A 16632-nucleotide genomic window follows, 5' to 3' on the forward strand; every position below is an offset into this window, starting at 1 on the left:
GACATGACTGAGCAACCAAACATGCATGCATGCACACACACACACAGGCAACCAACTCATCTTGCTGTGCTCAGGACTTTCTCAGTTGTAGCTCAGGACATCGCATGTCCAGGATACTCTCCTGAGTCCTGGACAAACTGGGACAGTTAGTCTCAGACTAGCTGCCAAAGATGTACACCCAAAATGACAACAATGACTCTAGGTGATGAGATTATGGGTGAAATGTGTTTTCTTTTATATCACTTTTCTACATTTTCTATATTATATGATATGCTTTGAAAACAAAAATGAAATTTTAAACTAAAACTCTATTACCTATAATTCCAAGCATTTATAACCATTTAAATTCAGCAGCCAGTTGAGGTTTTCTTTTGTACCACATTAGAAAGAAAGTGAATGGTACAAATAAGACTGTCTGGAAGATGTTTAAGACCTTCCAGTCTGGGTCAGTAGTTCCAAGTCCTGTTTCCTGCCCCACCCAAGTGCATGTATGACACACTCCCATCAGTAATCCACTCACCTGGCAGCGATTCTAAACCAGGTGCAACAGGGTGGAGGACTGTCAGGTTCAAAAAGCCCCCAAATTAAGTCCAATATGTTCTGGCTCATGTCTGTTCAGCAATAATTAAAAGCATTTTATAGTCAGTTTTATCTATTTTTTATATTAAAAGTTTTAAAGTAGGTCTTACTATTCATATCAAAGCTCTTCCTTCTTAGTTTAAACTCTTAGTTTAAATTTATGAATATATCTACTTAATGCACTAGCACATTCATTCTAAGAATCATGTCCCATAATACAAGATTAAAGAAAAAGGTAATGTTTTAGGTAGACTGGACTGAGAGCTTCTGATGTTTCTTTCATATGGTCTAGCATTCTTACTATATACAGTCTTCTTTCATCAGTTTGAAATTATCCTGTTTGTGTTATTCATGAGCTAAGCAGCCACAGGCTAGACTTGTTTCCTTTCTATAATGAATGTTCTTTTAAGTCAAATCAGTACAACTTGTTGATGACATAGGTGCAGAAATAGAGATAATAACCTAGCATAATCCTCTCTTAGCAACAGCTTTCAGCCTTGTTTCTCTCTCCTTCTCTCTGAATTATGTGCGCACACACATATACACACAATTTTGTTTTCTGGAAACTTGACTTTCCACATGAAGACTTCTGCCATAAGAGATTCTCTAACATCTTAAGATGAATGCAGTAAGAAATGAAAGATAAGCTGTGATGAGGAGGAATTAAAACAGGTATAATATTCTGAAACTCTACCAGTGAAACCAGGGAAGTAATCATTTTACAGAATGAGCAATGTGATGCTATGATCTGTTCAGAATCAGCTATTTCTCATCTTCTGCCAGCAAGTCCACATACAATCACTGCATGTCAATAATTTAAAAACTAACAGCAATGTTGTTCCTTACTAGCAAGGCCATGCAAGTCTTACCTCTGTGGCAAAGACATATTCAACATTTAAAAATGGATGGTTCTCTTCTCCAAGCTTCATGAAAGAATTTCACTCCAGACGCACTGTTGGTTTCACTGGGGTTATATCCTTATTGCCCAGGCAATAAAAGGTTAAATTAGAAAGTGGGTATTATTTTAAGTTGACCCTCCCTCTTGGAGTTTTATTTTACACTGCCCTCTCTTATGGATTTGATTTCCGCTAATATGGAAAACAGGTCCTAGCGCTCTGGAAAGGAGCAAACGGAGGAAAGGTATCTCCTTCCGTGTGGGCTTTGGCAGAATAGACTGGGCTTGCTCAGGCCTGGCCCCTCAACCACCTAAGGTCTCTGATTTGAATCCCCTGCAGTTTGCTATGACCATAACGAGGTCTTAAGAATGGGGAAAACAACACTTTCTAAAGCAAGGAGCACTTTTGCTTTGTTTCACAAAAACCTTCCGAACAGCTCTCAGTGGATTAACCTTATCCCTTTCCAGGTGGTGGCGGTGGCTCAGATGATAGAGAATCTGCCTGCAATGCAGGAGACCGGGGTTCAATCCTTGGGTGGGGAAGATCACCTGGAGAAGGGAACGGCAACCCACGCCAGTATTCCTGCCTGGAAAATTCCACAGAGGAGCCTAGCGGGCTACAGTCCATGGAGTTGCGACAAGTCAGACATGACGGAGCAACTAACCCTAACACTTTCCAGGTGGTGGGTTGACACATTGGAGGGGAGGGCGGTTGAGCCCTAAACTGAGCCATTTTATGATGCTTATCCTATATGCCCTTAAACTTTGGGTCATGTGAATTACATGTAAGTAGGACTCAGACTGTGAAAGGTGACACCAAGTCAGTAGAGAGGAGAAGGGCAAAATGTTGGTTTCCTATATAAGAGACTTTCAAAGTAAGTGTTATTTTCTTGGATTGAGCTTCTGTATCTCGAGATATTTCAAGACACATACAGCTGGGCACCCCTCCACACACACCCCCCCACCCCCAGCCACAGCCCACCATATTCGTAGATTCCACATCCTTGGATTCAACCAACCATGGATGATCCTGTAGATGCTGAACCCTGATGCAGAGGGCCAACTGTTCTAGAGCATTTTATAAAAGGGACTCGAGCACCTGGGAATTTTTTTGGTGGGGGGGGCGGGCAGGATTGGCAGGGAGAGAGCTAGGGGGTGGTCCTGGAACCAATTCCCCCCACTCCATCCCCTGCTGCAATACTGAGGGATCATTTTATTTGCTGTTTTGCAAGATCATATGACTTCAGAGTTGAAAAAGATCTTACAGATGGCCTATATCAGTAATTCACAACAGATGCACTTAGGAATCATTAGGTGAGCTTGGTCAAAATACAGATGCTCAGGGGCCAGGACATCTATGTTTTGAACAAGCTCCATTCCAACATTTGAGACTGGCTCGTCTACCTCAGGTCCTGTCTCCTGCAGGCACCTTCATACATTTACTGAGAGACCATTCCTCACTGGCTCTCCAGAACAACTTCAAGAAATGTGAAATAATATTGGACAGCTGGTAAATAGTGGAAGTTCACAAAGTAATCCAATGTGCAGGATATGTCTTTCTTCCTATGTATCTATATGCCTAACGAGATCTTCTTGATATGAAGTAAACAGAAATGTATGAATTGCTTTATAGTTTACTTTTACTTTTGTTACATGAGAACTTGTTCCCTGATCAGGTTTGCTAAGCATGCCATACTTGGATAAATAGCAAGATTTGTGAAAATCATCCAGGCTTTCTTTTATGTACGACACACTTTTAATCAATTTTGATATTCTAACTTATGTAAATCAGAACAGGAGAATCCTAAACATTTTGATAATTGTCCAATTATCCTTTCCACCTGTGGATAATGATTAGCATTTGCTATTTAATTTTAATAAAGATATATGTTACTCAACTGACTATAGTTCTTGACTATGTTTAGCCTTGTATCAATTCTGAAAAATATGAGAATTAAATTTTTGTTATGTAAATTAGCAATTATTTAACTTAATAAATGTGAATTTAAACACACAGAACATGTGTTTTGTGGTTAGTACTTGCTGATCTGACAAGAGCTGTTAGTCATTTCAGCAGAAAGCCCATTTGCGCATCTCTGAGCTGAAAGTTTTCATTGCTATTTATGATCTGGCCTCCACTCACTCTTTCCAAAACAACAAACTCCCCCTCCACCCCCCTCATTGTAACACTGCCTTTCCAGCGTTCAAAGGCCACATACATACTTTGAGAAGAATGCGATTATACAATGCTGACACTTGACTAGCTCTTCTTTTGACAATCTATAAAAGTCTTATGAATTTTTGTTGCTTTTATTTGGAATAAATATAGTAAAAGTCCATAGGAGAACCACAACTGACTTTTCCAGGGATTCAGTAATATTGCAGATTAAATCACATCCCCAGGGGCTGCAGGCGTGTAAAGTGAGCTCTCTCATTGTGACGCTGGAACCCAGTAACATGGGTGTTTTCTCATCTCTGGACAATAGGTCACAATGGAATTCTACTGTCTCAGCACCGGTTGCCTTATACTACAAGTCCTGGTTAAGCACTGGCTTAGAGCTGAGCCTGATTTTCCTGACCATTAGCTCTTTAGGTCTGCCTTTAGAGCTGTGGACCAGGAGATCATAGAAGCCTGCAAAAGAGCAGTCTATTTTCTTTTTTTGTATAACATCCATACAGGACACAAAATCTCCTCAGACTTCTGCCTCCTCCTGTCCTTCAAAGTAACCTAAATAATGACAGCCAAGTGTAACCAACTAAGCTCTGCTAATAACCAAGGAACAGCCCCAAAAGAATGTGCTCTCCTACTGGTGGTTTGGTTTTCTAATTGTGACCTCCTAGAGATGTTGCCTAAGCTTCTGGTGTCCCACGTGGAATCCTGACACTAAACCTGGGTTCATGGGCCAAACAGTAGGGAGGGAAGCACCATATGAGGTGAGTTACAGAATGCTCTGCAATATGCCTCAGTCATAACTCCTGCCCTGGTGTTATATACTGTCCTGCTTAGTGAGGGAATCTGGAGAAATTCTTTCAAAAGTGCTATCACTGAGTAGTGCCCAGTGGAAAAAAGTATGGAGATTTCTCAAAAATTAGCACTTCTGGGCATTTTTATCCAACGAATTTGTTGTTGTTCCGTCGCTAAGTCGTGTTTGACTCTTTGCAACCCTGTGGACTGTAGCCCACCAGGCTCCTCTGTCCATGGGGTTCTCCTGGCAAGAATACTAGAGTGGGTTGGCTTTCCTTCTCCCGGGGATCTTCCTGGACCGGGATTTGAACCTGCATCTCCCACACTGGCAGGCAGATATTTTTACCATTGAGCCACCAGGGAAGCCCATTCAAAGACTACAAAAACACTAATTTGAAAAGATACATGCACCCCTATGTCTATTGTAGCATCATTAGCATAATTTACAATAGCCAAGATATGGAAACAACCTAACAATGGATGAATGGATAAAGAAGATGTGCATATATGTGTGCGTGTGTGTATATATATATGCACATATATGCATATATATGCATATATAAAATCTTGAAGCAGTTAATTATTAAGAGGTCAACAGGAAGAGAATAACATAAAACAATTCTAAGCCAAGGCAATAATATAAATAATTAAACTATTAAAATGCATAGAGGTAGGAGGTCAAGACAATTTAATGGAAGAAGAATTGTCTGTTCAACAAATGGGCTAAAACAACTGAAAATCCACAAGCAAAATAAGAATTTGGACTCCTAACTTTACATCATACACAAAAACTAACTCAAAGTGAATCATACACTTAAATGAAAGTTCTAAAATTATAAAACTCTCAGAAGAAAATTCAGCAATAAATTTCTGTGATATTGGGTTAGGCAATGATTTCTTAGATATGATACCAAAAGCACAAACTGTCAAAGAGAAGGTTGTTAAGTCAGACTAACCCAAAATGAAAAGCATTTGAATTTCAAAGGACACCATCAAGAAAATGAAAAGGCAACCCACAGACTGAAAGAAAATATTTGCAAATCATATATCTGATAAGGGACTTAGACTACATAAAGAATTCTTACAACACAATAATTATGAGACCCATGAAGCCTGTAGCCCACCAGGCTCCTCTGTTTGTGGAATTCTCCAGGCAAGAATACCAGAGTGGGTAGCCATTCCCTTCTCCAGGGGATCTTCCTGACCAAGGGATCAAACTCAGGTCTCCCTGCATTGCAGGCAGATTCTTTACCTCTGAGCGACCAGGGAAGCCCCAATTAAAAGACAAATGACCCAATTTAAAAATAGGCAAAAAACTTGAATAAACATTTCTCTAAAGAAAGTAAACGTATGTCTAATGAGCATATGAAAAGATACTCATCATTACTTTTTAAGGAAATGTAAATCAAAATCACAGTGAGGTATTACTTCACATGTAAGATGGCTACAATAAAGAAGACACAACAACAAAAGTCAGGGAGGATGTGGAGAAATTGGAATCCTCACACATTGCCAGTGGGAATGTACAATGGAGCAGCAGATACTTTGGAAAAGTTCGGCAATTCCTCAAACCACTAAACATATAGATACAATGCTGCTGCTAAGTCACTTCAGTCGTGTCCGACTCTGTGCGACCCCATAGACGGCAGCCCACCAGGCTCCTCCATCCCTGGGATTCTCCAGGCAAGAACACTGGAGTGGGTTGCCATTTCCTTCTCCAACGCATGAAAGTGAAAAGTGAAAGGGAAGTCGCTCAGTCGTGTCCGATAGATAGTATATGACCAAGCAATTCCAGTCCTAGGGATATGCTCAAGAGAAATTAAAACATATATCTAACCAAAGCTTGTACACTAATGTTCATAGCAGCATTACTCATAGTAATCAAAAACTGGAAACAACGCAAATGTCCTTCAAATAATAAATGGATAAATAAAGTGTCATGCAGTGCATGACCGTATTCAATGAAACATTATTTGGTCATAGAAACGAATGAAACACTGACACATGCTACATATTACACCAAAAACATTATGCTAAGTGAAGGAAACCCCCCCCACACACACAAAACACATATTATAAAATACTATGTATGTTAAATATTCAGAATAGACAAATGTGTAGAAGGAAAAAGTAGATTGGTGGTTGCCTAAGGCTGGGAGGTGAGATGGGGAGAATGGGGGTAAGATGAGAAATCACTGCTAATGGGTTCAACGTTTCTTTCGGAGGTGATAAAAATATTTGAAAATTGCATCAAAGTAATGGTCTCACAACTCTGTACATGTACATTGAATTGTACACTTTAAGCAGGTAAACTTAACGGTATGTAATTATGTCTCAATAAATTGGTTTAAAAATACGAAGGAGTGACCATATAATTTGTTATCCAAACCAGGACACCTTTGAAAGTGCTAAAAAGGTGAAATGAGACAGGACCCCAGGACAGACAGAAACCTAGACTGTGCCAGGCAAATGGAGATGCAAGGTCAGTCTAAATTTTAATAACTGGCTGGGAATAGGATTTATGGAGGGGACAGAGAGAAGAAAAGGCTAGAAAAGTAGAACATGACCAGACTGTGGAAAGCCTTGAATGTCATGACATGCTAACGGATATGGTCAGGGGGGAGAAAGAGATAATTTTAGCAACCATACAAAAATTAATTTTAGAAGTATAATAACTGGGCATAAAACTAGTGAGAAAATGTTTCCCTAGGCAAGATTAAGAGACAGTAAGGATATTTAGGACACAGGGTGCAGGGCTGACAATAAATGGACAGACTAGGGAAACACATGCGGTTAGACAGTGAAAAAGCATTTCCTAAAGAAGAGTTCCAAAACCAAAGCACAAGAATCCTCAGTAACAGCAGCATCCCTGAAATAAGGGTAGAGCTCTCCAAAGTCATTTCTGTAGAAGACAAACATATTATGTTACCTTTTGTCTCCTACAACCTCTGCACGTGCGCTGGGCTGGACCTCTGAAGGCCAGGGCGTGCACTCTGAGTGTATTTGCTGTTTTAAAAAGTTGTTTTCTGTTCAAAAACTGACCTGCTGTGTTCATGTTTCTGCATAGGAGGCTGTTTTGTCCTCCCAGAGAAACGGAGGAAAAGCAAGAAAACCATGGTCCAACTGGGTAAGTTGGGTTCCTTTGTTTGTTTTTGATTGACAGCGGCTTAAAACTCAGCTGTGTCCAGCAGTTTAAAAAAATGCACAGACGTCGGTTGGAGTGAGAATAAACTTACATGGCTATGGTTCTAGGTAACCTTTTAAAAACATATCTATTTTTATAAAATTTACCAGGTTTAAAAATTAAATAATTTCATGATAATGTAAAACAAGTTTTGTCATCCTTATACACTATTAATGACTTTAACTGAAACACTCTGTAGCTAAGGGTTCATGGAAGGGCTAAACAACCTTAAAGCATGCCTTAAATCAGATCACCTGAATATTAATTGAAAGCCAGAGGATAGAAGTAAAAATTATTAACTACTCCCCCAGCAGATAGGGATCAGGGGCTAGAGAACTGGAAAGAAACAGAAGAGAAATCAATGAACCGAATCATCTCCCTGCTTCCAACTTGAGGGCTATGGAATGAAATCTTTGCCCCAGGGGCTCATAAACCCCTTCACTTAAATTAGAAAGTTTAGACTCTATTGCCAGTAAAAAAGAAAAAAAAAAAGACACTAGAGACTTGAACAAGGCCAAAAACAAAATGACGATGATTTTAATCCCATAATACAAACATGGGGATGAGAAAGGCTGATGACACAGTGAACACTAAGCCCAGACTCCCCCAAGGTTATGGCCCCCTCTTTATAATCAGAGTTCGGGGTAGTGTGCAGCGTACCACATTAGATAAACAACAGAAGATTAATCATGCAAAATGCTTGAATGGTTTGTGTAAAATTTATGGATGTTTAGAAGGTCCCACAAAATAAATTTTCAGACAAACTGAGCAAGAGATATATTTCCCTGTTACCAGTTGAAAGTATAAGGAAAGTCTGTGGAAATGGTATAGTAGCCAGCTGTTTCTCAAAAAAATAGGATGAATCTGTTTTCAAATACTAGGATCAGACAAAGGGAAAAATATTCCACTCATAATAGTCCATCTAACACTGAAATGGTATATGAAAGATACTGCCTATCTCCATGAGGGAGTTTTAAAAGACAAACAAGTTAGCTTGTTGGACAGGTCATCTTTTCCTGGGAAAGGAAGAGCGTATAATGAAATGAGAAACATGAATCCCTGAATTCTCTCATGAGGAAGTAGAGTGATCAGCTTAAAAATGTAGCTATACCTTGACACTAGTTTTTGATGTGATGTTCTTCTTATCTGATTATTTTTTGTTATTATCTGATTACTCTTAAACTAGCAACTACCAACTTCATGATGAGAATATAGTGAGAAACAGTACTGTTTTTTCAAAATTAATTTTCAGATAACTACTCCAATTAAAACTCTCACTGGATTTTTGTATTAAAAAAATCAATAAAACACTCGATACCAAAATGTACATAGGAAAATAAACACAGACAAAACACTCAGAATATTCTGGTAAATGAAGGAGGAAATGGCAACCCACTCCAGTATTCTTGCCTAGAAAATTCCATGGACAGAGGAGCCTGGCGAATTATAGTCCATGAGGCCGCGAAGAGCTGGACACCACTGAGCATGCGTGTGTGTGTGCGCGCGTGCACACACACATATACACATTCTGGTAAAGAAGTGGCTGAAGAAGTCTAAACTGGTGTGTTACTGATGCAGGAATGGATGTGTAAATCAAGATGACACAACGGAAAACTGAAATTACATCCAACTATTTGTAAGAATGTAATATACGACAAAGTAAGCTCCTCACACAAGGGAGTAAGGAAGGATTTTTTTGAAAATAATGTTGGAATAAACAGATATCAAGTAAGGAAAGAGTCATTGTGACCCATACCTTACCCCACATAACAAAATAACCTCTAAGTGAGTTTATAGAGAAAATGGCAACCCACTCCAGCATTCTTGCCTGGAAAATCCCATGGATGGAGGAGCCTGGTGGGGCTACAGTCCATGGGGTCAACTTGGTGATTGAATACACACACACATACATTCATTCAACAAACAGCATGAAGGGCCAACTCTATGCTGGGTGTGCAAAAATGAAAGACCCAGTTTCAGCCTTAAGGTGCTCACAGTAGGATGGGGAACAGGGTAACTAAACAGAAAATTACAAAATAACCTGACAGACGGAGGGAAGTTCAAATTGCCCGTTCCACCTAGGATGAATGGATAGGTAGAGGTTAGCCTTGCAACGGTACAGCAACATTTAGAAGGGTAGATTACTCCAAAATTCCAAGTACTCTGAGACTGGAGCACCAAGTGTGTGCATTGTGTGGGGGAGAGAGGGTAAGATCACAGGAGCAGGAAGACAGGGTGGGCACAGGCAAGAGACTCTAGGGATCCAGGCCAGAGTCAGCTGACCCATCGCCTCTCTGTGAAATCCGAATTGTATCTTTAAAACTCTAGGGCTACAGGGAAGGATCTGAAGATAAGGAAGTGGCATGATCAGGTATGTGGTTTAGAGAGTTCACATTACAGCAGTGTGCCAGAAGTTTTAAGCAGAGAACATGCTATTTGCTACGAGTTCAGCTGGAAAGGGCTTGGCAGATTTTCCGGGAGGAAGGGAGGAGAGCCTGAATTAAAGCAGGGCAGCAGGGAGGGAAATGGAGGAAGGGAGAAGCTATTTAGGGAGTGAATTTGATAGTCCTGAGTTACCACATCTCTAGCATTTTCATCTGAGCTGGATGGAGGTCCTATTCATCAGAAGAGAAAATTGAAGTGGGAGGTAGGTTTGGGAGTGAAAGGTGATAAGTGCAATTTTGGACACACTGAGTTTGAAAAGCTTGTGGGACGCCCAAAGGGAGAGGTTCATTTACAAACCTGGTTTTGTGCACTGGAGAGTCTCAATGATAGGAGTAGGAAGCATTTATACACTATATTCATTTAAAAATAAATAAATGATGAAAACCTACTACATCCTGAGCTCTGTTCTGGGCTCTGAAGATACAGCAAAAAACAGAATAGACAAGGCCCCTGCTCCAACATGGCCTACATTCTAATGGTGTGAGTGGGTCAAGAGTGGAGAGACGATAAGACAATTATCAGTGATATATATGTTAGTTGTAATAGATTCTGTGACGAAAGATCAAGAGGCTAGAGACTGACTGAGTACTGGTAGGACAGGTGAGGCAAGCAAGATACCCAGGGAAGTGTGTAATGAAGCACGCATTCTCAGGTGTGACCCTGAACCTGCCTCCTGTGTGCCCTGGACACCTTCCTTGCCTGCCTCATCCTTGTCTGACCCTGGCTGGATACCAGCTATTTTCTACGGATAACCAGGGACGCTTCATTTGAAAGGTGACATTTGAGTAGAGAACCAAATAAAGGCATAAGCCAGGTATCCCCAATCCAGGGAAAGAACATCCTAAGTAGAGAGAACCACATGTGCAAAGGCCCTGAGGCTAGAGGACACACAGTGCATTTAAGAAAGGTCTCCTAGAAATCTCACCAAGGAGGATACACAGAAGAAATGAGAACCAAAGACAGAGCCCGCATGAGAGCACAGTACAGGAAAAGAGCCTGCAAGGAAGGGGCAAAGAGCCTGCAAGGAAGACTAAGAAGGAGAGGCCAGGGAGGTAGGAAAAAAAGCCCCAGAGTTCTATCGCCAAGAAGCGAGCTTCTCAAACAGGAAGCAGTTAATACTGTCAGCCACTGCAGCGATCAGGTAGCACACAACACCGGTCTTCTATCGCTGGGATCTGGGAATGTACCCTGCGTGCAGCGGGAAACAGCTATGGCTTGAAGAACTTTCCTAAGCTAAGTCTACGCCTGAATAGAAATTTTGGTGCACACTTCTAAACAATCCTCTGTCTGCGATGGAAGGTCACCATAAGAACTTTCACTTCAGACAACCCAGGGGATGCAGAAACTAAAGGTTCAATTGGAACACCTTCAAGCCGATCACGATAGTCTCACAGGAATTGATTCATAACTAAAGCCTCTGAATTCATGTCCCAGCTGGCCAAATCCTCTCCTATAAATAGGGTCAGTTGCTGAAGTTCATTTTCCTATGAGAATACATAGTCTCATTCTCTGATCTTCGACCAAGGCACAATACAACACATTGGATTTAAGAGCATCCTGATAATCCCCAATCTAGATGAATGGGCACCATTTACATGAGTGAGCGTGAAGCCACAGGTTCAACTTAAATCAAAACTCTTTGTTCCATGGGGCAGTTTTCTGTTAACTGCATTCCAATGCTTTGGGGAACTTGTGGCTTCACAGTTTCATCACCAAAATTCACTTACCAACCAAAACGAAATGACAAATATCAGTGAGTATGTGGGGTTTCATGGTTTAATCAGAATCAGAGAGGGACACCATCACTGTAACGAAGTCCAACAAAAGGCTCATTATATAAAATCAAAAGAAAGCCAAGGAACTTAACATGCTCAAGCTCACACCTGCCCATGGAATAATAATATTTTATTCTATTTCTCACCATTTGGAAGAAAAACCTGGAAAATCTTTAAACTCCAAGCAAAGCTCTCATTTAACTTTTAAAATTCTAAACAAATTTGTTTACTGTGCAATGCTCAGGCGTGTAAAAACATTGCCCGACCCCACTCCCCACAGTTTTAATTAATTTCTAACAAGGTAACCTGAAACCAGTTTAGATAGGTTTTTCTTCAAAAAATATAAAGTGTAAGCTCTACTGCTGGCTGACACCTTATTCTGGCTCTTTCCTGCTCTAAAATGGCTAAAGTAGAAATGAAGTAGGAATTCATAGTGAAGGATCAATTCATGGACTTGGGGTTTTGGTACTTGGATAAGAAACAGAAGATCCTTGCACTTGGCCACTTAGGAAGCCTCTTGATGGTGGCAGAGATAGTAATTTAATTAATTCACAGGTCCAGGTGTTGCATGTATGTTGTCTATATTCTTAGAGCGTGTCAGAAAAACTGGAGGGCAAAGATTCTGCAGTCATATGGCAGGTAAAAAACAGCTGGCTTGTAAGCATTTCACATAGTCAAATGTTTGCATTAGAATTAGAGACCAAACAGACATCTGTCTCTTTATATAAATATATTAAGATGCCCAAGATTTATAAGCACCTCAAGACTAAAATACTTCAATAATCTATTTTCTAATGTGTCGGTTTCATCCTACCTTCAAAACCGCAAGCCAATAATCTGCTTCCTGTGTAATCTGTGCTGAAATCGAAAATTATCTGATTTTTTACCAGCTATCCATTCAAAACTTTTCCTTTAATTGATTCATATTACCGTAGATAGAAAGGTCCAGCAGGACCCCGACTGCCACCTTTTAAAGCAAAGCCAGAACCAGAAAGAGGGCATAATGTGGACAGTTTGCTGCTGCTTACTCACTAAGTCGCCTCCGACTCTGTCGCAACCCCACAGACTATATCCTGGGCTTTGCTGATAGCTCAGATGGTAAAGTGGAGAAGGCAATGGCACCCCACTCCAGTACTCTTGCCTGGAAAATCTCACGGATGGAGGAGCCTGGTAGGCTGCAGTCCATGGGGTCGCAAAGAGTCAGATACGACTGAGCAACTTCACTTTCACTTTTCACTTTCATGCATTGGAGAAGGAAATGGCAACCCACTCCAGTGTTCTTGCCTGGAAAATCCCAGGGACGGGGAGCCTGGTGGGCTGCCATCTATGGGGTCGCACAGAGTCGGACACGACTGAAGTGACTTAGCAGCAGCAGCAGCAGCAGACAGTAAAGAATCCACCTGCAATGCAGGAGACCCCGGTTTGACCTCTTTATCAGGAAGATCCCCTGGAGAAGAGCATGGCAACCCACTCCAATATTCTTGCCTGGAGAATCCCATGGACAGAGGAGCCTAGCAGCTACACTCCATAGGGTCAAAAAGTGTCAGACACAACTGAGCAACTAACCACAGCACAGCACAGACTGTAGCCTGCCAGGCTCCTCTGATCATGGAATCTCCCAGGCAAGAATACTGGAATGGGTTGCCATTTCCTTCTCTAGGGAATCTTCCTGGACCAGGAATTGAACCCAGGTCGCCTGCATTGGCAGGTGTGTTCTTTACCACCGAGCCACCAGAGTAAGCCCATGTGGACAGTTGGTTGACCTCATTTTAGACTAAGGTGGGTTGGTTCTAATGTTTCCAAGTGCGCTCCAAGACAAGATAAAAATGTAGTCCTGTCTGTCGTCAGGATGATCAGAAAATCCGTCTGGTGACATGTCAGCAAGCTCAAGGGCTCTGTAGGCAGAGCCTTCCGCTTTTCTAAGATACTGCATGTGCACTTTTCCACCGGCTGATGTTGAACATCCTCTAAATTACAGCTGTGGAAGCTGAACCACGTGTGAGGCCCCGAGCCACAGCATCCTTCCGGCTCTGGAAACCCAAGCGGGTCACCCTTCACTATGCTTCTTGGCCCAAGAAGTCGCTGCAAAGCAGCAGGTGGCCCCGGGAGCAGAGCATTCTCCATTCACACCCAGTTGCAGGTGAAGCACCCTGAGGCCTACGAATTTGATGTTTACTGTGAAAAAAGAAAGGAAGGGAGCCTCTGAAAAGAGATCTTGCGAGACTTTTAAGCAAACGTCCTTGGATGCACTCTGGCTAAGCTCAGAAGACACCGAAAAGGTAAGAGGGATCCTTGCTGTAATTCTGCCAAACACAGCAAACTCACTCCCAACTATTACATTAAATTTAAAAAAAGATCAGGGATGCTCAGGCCGGGCTGACCAGACCTAAGAGCATCTTCGGGTCTCTCCTGGACGATGCAACACGGGGGAATAGTAAGTTAAAAGAGCGGGGCCACCTTAGGTAAATGAAAGAAAACGCATTTCCATATTTTTAAACAAAGGGGTTCTGCACCATCTGTCCCTGTCTGGGTGCTCCCTGCTCCACACTGAGAGGATTTGCAAGGGATTCAAGTGCACCTTATAGATTAAATAGTCACTCGGCTGCTTAAGCCCGGTTGCCCAGACAATGGCCGCGCGGAGCACCCCTTCCTCCTTCCTTCCTGTCGAGTGTTCTGCCTGACTACACAAACTCAATGCGCGCGACTCCCCCGTTGCAAGAAGTGGACTTGACCGGAGCTAAAACCAACAAAGGCAGATTCTGGTGGGAGCTGCGGAAGCGCCGGGCACTGAGTCAACAGGCGGGTTTCATTGAAATGCAAATGACGCGGCCGCGGCCCCGGCGCGCCACCTCCCGCCCCTTAACTTCTCAACCCCCGCGCCGCGCCGGCCTGAATGGGTCCATTGACGCACCCGGCCGCCCGCCCCGCCGCGCGGTGGCCCGGCCGCCCGGGGGCCTCTGCGGGCGCGGGATGGGACCTGCCGGGGCGCTCAGGCCTCGGGAGCTTTGGTCATCGCTTTCATTCCTGCACACCGTCATCGCATCCTCCCGCATCCTCATCTCCCTCGCTCCCAGACCCAGCCATGTTGACCGTGGCCTTAAATGCCGGTTCTCCCTATTACTGGCCAAGGAAGTGAAACATGCACTGGGCTGCTGCGTTGAAAGCAAAAAACAAACAAAAGTCCCCAAAGTTCCACCGTGGTGGTTACCTCCTCCCCGCCGCAAGTATTTACTCACTTAACCTTAAGTATGTACTCACTTAAATCCTGTTCTCTTTAATCTAGGAGGAACTGGACAAATTTTTTCGGGTGCTAGGTAGTTTTTGGCTTAGAAGGAGGTAGGTCTCACCGATACTCCCTCAGTGCTGGAATAAAAACAGATCTCATTTGGCATTTGGTTACTGCTTGCCTCTCTCCTCATGCCCCTAGTCCATTGTTTTACTTTGACTAGATAATATTAAGCTTGGGTGTTTTTTGTTTTGCTTTCCCCAAAGTTGAAAGTTAATACTTGCACTGTTAAAATAGTGTTGTGTGTGTGTGGGGGGGGGGGGGGGGGTAGGCAGTGTGTGGCGGGAACACAGGTAAGTTTTTTTCTTCACAGAAATAAAAGGCTTAATTCAATTTTTAAAGCAAACTCTGAGTTACTAGCAATAATCTTAAAGCTAAATCGTACTTAAAAGATCACTTGAAAACATAAAATAACCTTCTACCAGCTGCCTATTCAGCTGCTGTTTCAGACTGGTAAGTGTAACCAAGAACAAACCTGACTCCATGTTGGATCTGCTTCCCAACATTGAGCTCTGAGCTGAGTCATGCTGACTCTGAGCCTTCCTGAAATAGCTATTACCTATAAGCTGAAATATACAGGATAGCCCCCTCTCAAGGGTCTGACATTTCAAGATATAGCACTTCCCCCTTCATAACAGAGGGAAAAAGCTGCTGAACAGAAAATAATGATTGTGTTGTTTGAGGTTTTTAAAGCATTTCATCACATGGGGACAGCTGCAAGAACAAAGGAGTTTGCACCAAGAAGTTTGCAAGGACACCCCCTCCCCTTTTAGTATAAAAGAGGCCTGGATTCTAACTGGTTAATATGGTTCTTTGGGCTGTTTTCTTGGCCTGCTGGCTTTCCAAATAGAGTCGCTGTTCCTTGACCCAATACCTCATCTCTTGCTTTATTGGCCTGGCATGTGGCAAGCAGTACAAACACTCAGTAACATTAGGAAGTAAGGATTGATATAACCCAACAAATATAATTAAGTAAATACTTATTTTTCCCTCAATTTTATAAATTCACCAGAGTGTAATCATATTTGAACATACCATAGATGTGTAATTCAGTTAACAGTGCAGATAATTTTTCTAAAAAGCAACTAAAGGAACATTTACACTCTACCATCTTTGATTTTACATGAGAATTTTTCAAATTATTATGTGAAAGTAGACTTTAAAAAAAGAGATTTCAAAGTTGATATAAAGTTAGAATATTTTATACTCCTTAAGGAACAGATACTTTGGCCACCTGATGCAAAGAAAGGACTCATTTGAAAAGACCCTGATGCTGGGAAAGACTGAAGGCGGGAGAAGGGGACGACAGAGGATGAGATGGTTGGATGGCATCACCATCCAACATGAGTTTGAGCAAATTCCAGGAGACAGTGAAAGACAGGGAAGCCTGGCGTGCTGCAGTCCATGGGGTCTCAAAGGGTTGGAACTGAACTGAAGGAACAGATCTCTTCTGTCTTTTGTTTTTCTGTTGTTGTTGCTGTTGTTTTTGGTAGTGCCTCTTTA

This window comes from Budorcas taxicolor, chromosome 17, assembly GCF_023091745.1.
Source record: "Budorcas taxicolor isolate Tak-1 chromosome 17, Takin1.1, whole genome shotgun sequence".
Taxonomy (NCBI): Eukaryota; Metazoa; Chordata; class Mammalia; order Artiodactyla; family Bovidae; genus Budorcas; species Budorcas taxicolor.